Consider the following 6,249-nt stretch of genomic DNA (forward strand, 5'->3'; position numbering starts at 1 on the left):
AAAATTGTTAGTGTTGTCGGTACACTGAGGTTTATCTTATTTTGGTAAAGGTTTGTCTATGAAGAACTACGTATGCTCGACATGGTGTCATGATATCTATAGTTGTTGTGGAGCCTGCTGGTATTCTTACCCTTCATCGCCTCTCTCCCTTCTCTATATGAACCCTTTCCTGATTTGTTTTTGTCCGCGATCTACTCTGCTTGTTTTGACTCTTTTTAGTTGATGCATTATTCTGTCTATTTTTGTGTACTCAGGTGCCTATGCGAGCAACATTGGAAGAATCCATGTATTTGGCCGTGGCATGTTTGGCAGCTACAGCAGCTTCTCGAGGCAAAAAAAAAAGAAGTTACAACAGCTTCTGCAGCTTTCTTCCCCCGTCATTCCTCGTATCTGTGGGGGATTCAATGCTGTTACCAGTGGGAGTCCATAGTGTGCGTGTGCCTGGTCCAGTATGTGGTTCCATGGGATAAGGAAAAAGTTTGTCAAGAATGGATCTCTAAATGTGTTTCGCCTTGAGGTAAATAATTTGCATGATGTCTACTTTTCGTTAATTTGGGTCAGGCCAAAATAAGGTGTAGGCAAATTTCAGATTTTTTATCTGTACTGCATTTTCACAAATTAAAACAATGACCTTGACATTACCAGTCTATGGGAGGGAGTCATGGAGAAGCCAAGCTTAACTGAGATTTCAAAATTTTGTGGCCTTCGTTAACATTTAAAAACCTGATACTTCTACTTGTGAAACTCCCAAATGCTCATGTACTGTTCCAACTTGCCATCTTTGTTACTAATGGCTTGCTTGACGGAGGTACAAAGATGGAAAGAGAACATTGCTTAGATAGTCTGTTAAATTTCCATGAATTAACCTTTTCATGTTTTGGTCATATTCAGTGGTGTCATTTTCCTGTTTGTCTGAAAATTACCAGTTAGTGTATTGTACAAAGTGTATTCTGTTTGACATTGACATGAAAGGCAGAAAATACACAAAATGTATAATTTACAATACATGAATCTACTAACCTCATTCTCATGTTATCAGTCTAATTATTTTTTATCGTTAGTCAGTACAAAAGTAGTTTTGACTGTTGACATTCTAAAACCATATTTGTTTGCTGCCGCACATAGTTAATTAAACTCGGTCTCATGACACCATTTGTTATCTTCAGATTTAGATAGAAGCATCACAGTTAACAATTTAATTAATAGCACCACCACTATGTGAACTATCTCACGACGTTCTGAACCCAGTTTTTTTTTCCGAATTAAATGAAGAATCCGGGATCTTTTATGTTTTTTACCTTACCGTTGCCTTGGAGGTAAATGAGACGAAGTGTACCAGGGAATATGCATATACACTACACCAAATCCACCACTATTTTCTTGTGGCGAGGAGAAGATACGAATGCCTTCAAATCCACCAATTATCCCCACTACTATTTCTTAATTTGGCCATTTCCCCCCTCTCTAATCATGGTTATGTACTTATGTTTCTTTCATTGTCTGCAGGCTAAGCAAACCTTGCCTCTAGCTAATTGGTCTTTGAAACTGGAAAGCTGTTCATATATAAGATTCCTAGGTCTCTTATTTTTGACAATGAGTGCTCATATTCATGATCTAGAACTATGGTATTATCCTTTGATTTCGTCTCTATTTTCTTTCATGGTTTTTGTTGGTGCTTGGCTATGTTATGGGATGGGACCTCCATGTGCAGTACTTCTTAGGTGATCAGTATGTGGTGCTGAAAAATTAATCTCTACATATAATGATGTTGTGCACATCCAACTCCAAACAATGCAAGAAATCTAGCATTTGACTAGCTGTATGCTACATCTCATACAATTTCTAATACTGTTCCTATGTAGTTGGTGCTCCAAAGGACAAAGTTAATGTTTTGTTCATCGCTTCTGTACCCGTTTCTTCCTGTTTGGCAGTGGCATGGATTTCCATGTACTTGATAGATGCTTTCCTTATGCCCATAAGTATATTTATGAGCTGGCTCCAATTTTTACTGCTTTTCGTGGCAGTTTGAATAGTACTCTTTAATCCTCTAAAAAGGGATATTCATGCATTTAAAAGAGTGCACCTCTAAAAAAGCGATCTCGTATGAGTGGCCTGAGATTACTATGATGCTAAGTGAGCCGATAGTGTATAGTGAATCAGATAAGTACTAGATGCACCAATTTAGCGCATTACCTTGCTTCGCCATTGAGTTGAGTGTATCTTACGTTCCCTTGTGTCTCTTGTCCGGCGAGAGCGGCAGTCGAGACCACGGTCACGGCTTCGGGGGACCACGGTCGCAGCTTTGGGGGCTGCACACACGTCGAGCAACGGGGGACGGGAGAGGATGACGACGGCGGCGGCGGCCCTGCAGGAGAGAGAGAGAGAGAATATGAGGGAGAGAGAGAATGTAGGAGAGAAGGGATAAAGAGAGGACAGTGGAGAGGGAGGTGCAGTGCCGGGAGAAGAATACAATGGGGAGCGGTCTTCTGGAGGTGCATCTGGTCCATGCCAACCAACGATTTCTTCGGCGAGTATTCCACTGCACACCTTCCGTCAAATCCGGATGCAATTGTTTTCTTCATTTCCTCTTTGCCTTCTTGATTGGCTCAACAACCTCATTGTGAAAGGCTAAGAGTTTATCCATCTTTCGGTATTCGCTGGATTTGATGATGTGCGCCTTCTTCCTATATCAGCCAAGACTGAACACAAATTTGCACAGCCATCCTGCTTGAAGATTGCAGCGCACACAGATTGCTTGCCAAACTAAAATAACTAGAAGCTTCTAATTGGACCCTTCAAGCAATAGTGTTGTTAATATATTAGTTATTATATTATATGTTACTAGAGTATTAGAATAACTTCCTGATATATGTGTTTATACGGTTTTCTGACATTTAATGCAAAAATATTGATGGCCAGGCATTATACTGTGTATAAACAGAAAATCCAGTTTTTCTTTTCGTGGTTGCAGCAGTTTTTCTGTACCAATAGTGTGACATTACACTACTCTTCACTTTCACAGGCCATGGAACTAAATAACCTAGCAACGGATACCCTGTGGTCTACCATTATAATTATGTGTGCATTGTTGATCTATTGGATGTCTGAATGTAATGCTAATCGACATTTACTGATGCAAAGGTATGTTCTATTTGTAATATGAAATGATTCTTATTTGTACCTCAAGTAGTCCTTCTCATATTTTCTATTTGTAATATGAAATGATTCTTATTTGTGGTCTGGAGTCTGGTTGTGTTTGAACAAAGTCGGTCAGAATGATATAGTTGTTTTTTCAAGTTGGTTATATTAATTTTTCCAGTATAGTGATTATTTATTAGTTCACACAGTACATAGTACAACTGGCCGCTAACTACATTTTTTTTACAGTTTTTTCCGGGATGTAGATATATATGGTGATGTTACACTACGATCTTCAAGTGTTTCAGTTCGTATTAGCAAGATCACATGTTGACCAATGACTCTGTTTTCTCACTGAGCCAGTATACTCAAGAACTTGAATATTGTGTTTGCTGTGAGTTATTGACAATTCCTTGGATTTTGGAACTCAGGAGTGAAGATGGCCTTCCTTTGGTAGGCGTGGTGAATGAATTTTCTTCTAATTCAGGCCATGGTTGATACCGCTTGGCGGCTGATGGAGTGGCTACCATGGGCCAACCAGAGTTGGGTGCCCCTGTTTCCGACCTCGAGGCGGTGAGATTAGAGTCTAATTAATTATGTATCATTCGGGCCTTCCTTTGGCTATTAATCTATTGTGGTCTGCTTTTCAAGCTCATACAACAGGTTTATATTGAATTAAATTTTGTATAGGTAGCTGTAGCGATTCTAGCGAAACATCTTCAAGCTTAAGTTGCTGAACTGATATAGCTTGTTGTGTAATGCATCTTGATACCATACATGTAAATTAATTTAGGAAATTGTGTTGCTCTGAGATAATTTTTTATTTGAATACATTACCAACAAAGGCATGTTACCTTCACACAGGGAAAAAGTTATTTTGTGACCTAAAGATATGATTTATGGGCCCACCTCAATATCTCAGGAGTTGTCCTTTCCTTGTTAACCCTGTACACTTGACAAGGCCCATCAGTTCGAGGTAGAGATAATGAAAGAACAGGTATGCTTCCTTTCCTTGTTTACCCTATACACTTGACAATGCCTCATTTCTGAATAAAGTCTAAACCCAACTTTTACTGTTCATTGACCACCATTTGAAATCGGCACTGACAGCAGAAGGACTGAGCAAGAGGAGGAACTTCGATGACCCAGCCGTGAGCAAATGATGCTCTGGCGAGTCGATGAGGACCGTCATGGAGATCTTCCCGCGGGGCCTGACCAAGAAACCAACACTAAGGCCGTTAGACGAGGACGTGCTCTAGACCCTGCAGTTTCAGCCCTGGTGTAGGATGACTGGAACGGCGAGGGGTCCCCGCTCTCATGGTCGCAGATCCGTGCACAATCCGCAGAGTACTAACCTCTAGGCAGGTATGTGTCTTTTTACATGCAGTTTGTCACTTGCACATCTAAATTCGTACTTTGGAATGATGATCAGAAATTGCAACTAGGGTCTGAGTTCTGAAATGACATGATGTCCATGTTCTTGGCAAGCTTGCAGGCTGAGGAAAATATTGGCAAGCATTACCATTATGATCCTCCATCGATCATCATTGTTGAAGGAATTTCTATTTCTCTTCATATAGGATACATATATGTGATTCTCATGTGATCCTTTTGCTGGAAACTTGCTAATCTTAGGGGTGTTGCTACAGGTGTAGAAACTATTTTATAAAAAAACTGAAGTAGTAGCTAATCCAAGCATTGAAGAATTGACCCAGAGGTTACGCTATACTGGCATGAAGTCAGAGCAGCGCCTGAAGACTACACAAGACAGTTTCTGATGACCTTCAGTCTATATGTCCTAACCAACAGCAGCCACCTTTTGTTTCGTATCAATCGATCCAGTATTTGTGCCCTTTTGGCATTGCTCTGAGCAAGATATGTATAGCTTTAGATTTCCATTCATGTATGATACTGCATGTACACTTTAGACCTCATTACTGTTTCTATGGTCAAAAGAAGTTTGTAATCAATATTTTCAGAAGACTATTTATACTCTTTCAATACGTGGCTTGCTCTCGCCCTTTGCGCCCATTGGCGCAACGGCTCATCTAGTACATACAAAGAAGAACAGAGACAAGTGATTTTATGCAGCGCAAGTTCTCCTGCTTTTCAGTTTCCTTGATCCTTTTATTCAGTGATCGAGAGTAATGCCGGGATGCTCGCAACAACCCCATCGTGCCCGCGCCATCCCACATGCGAAGTCGTGCAGCTGGCTCCTAACTATTCACATGGAACACACAACAATCGTGCCCTTTGTGCGCTAACAAAAAACTGAAAAAATCTGAAACTACTGAACTTTCTGAAGAAAAACTAACACCTATCGATTTGGCTGCCATAGCAGTGTTATTTGTGCGCAACTGAAATAACCAACAATAATCCACTAAATGCACAACCTTCGACCACCAGTTAGGCATATTTTAACCTATTTGACTTCCAAATTTACACTATGAGGGCAGTACGTAGACAATATTCTAGGTGTAGTTCCCTGTATGACTTTTAGAATTCTCCCTGTTATACCATTTGTTTTGAAATGTTTTTTGTCGGTACACCACTCCTCAGCTTCCGGTAAACTAAGAAAAAGAGCAATAATAATTTAAGACTTGTTTTGTAAAATCAAGAAATTCATTGTACATATTCATTTTTTACATGTTCCTGTTAAGATTGTAGAAATTATTGTCACAATCTTGCAATTTTGCCAATGGAGGCAGCGATCTTACTTGTCTAGCAGTGCTATGCTGCTGCTATACTGCTCATTTGTGGGAGCAGTATTGGTCAACTTCGACCCTTGGGGTGTACCCATAAAATAGGACGAACGGTTGCATTTTACTACTCTCACGGGTGTTGCAGCTGCCTGTTTTCATCTGAATATTTGTTCATGAGAAAATAAATATTTTGAATAATCGCCTAAACCTATGTTGCTTCTTTGGTGCCCATGGTAAGGAATTGAATGAGGTTCTGGCCATGGTTGTTGTTCTTATTTTATATTCTGTGCAAGATAAGAGAGTGTTGTAAAACTATATTTATCTACTAGGTAAATCAAACTAAACATACATTTATTTATTATTTATCTGAGACATACGGAAATGTTGTGGAATGAACCAAGATACTACA

Source organism: Triticum aestivum, chromosome 6B, assembly GCF_018294505.1.
Source record: "Triticum aestivum cultivar Chinese Spring chromosome 6B, IWGSC CS RefSeq v2.1, whole genome shotgun sequence".
NCBI lineage: Eukaryota > Viridiplantae > Streptophyta > Magnoliopsida > Poales > Poaceae > Triticum > Triticum aestivum.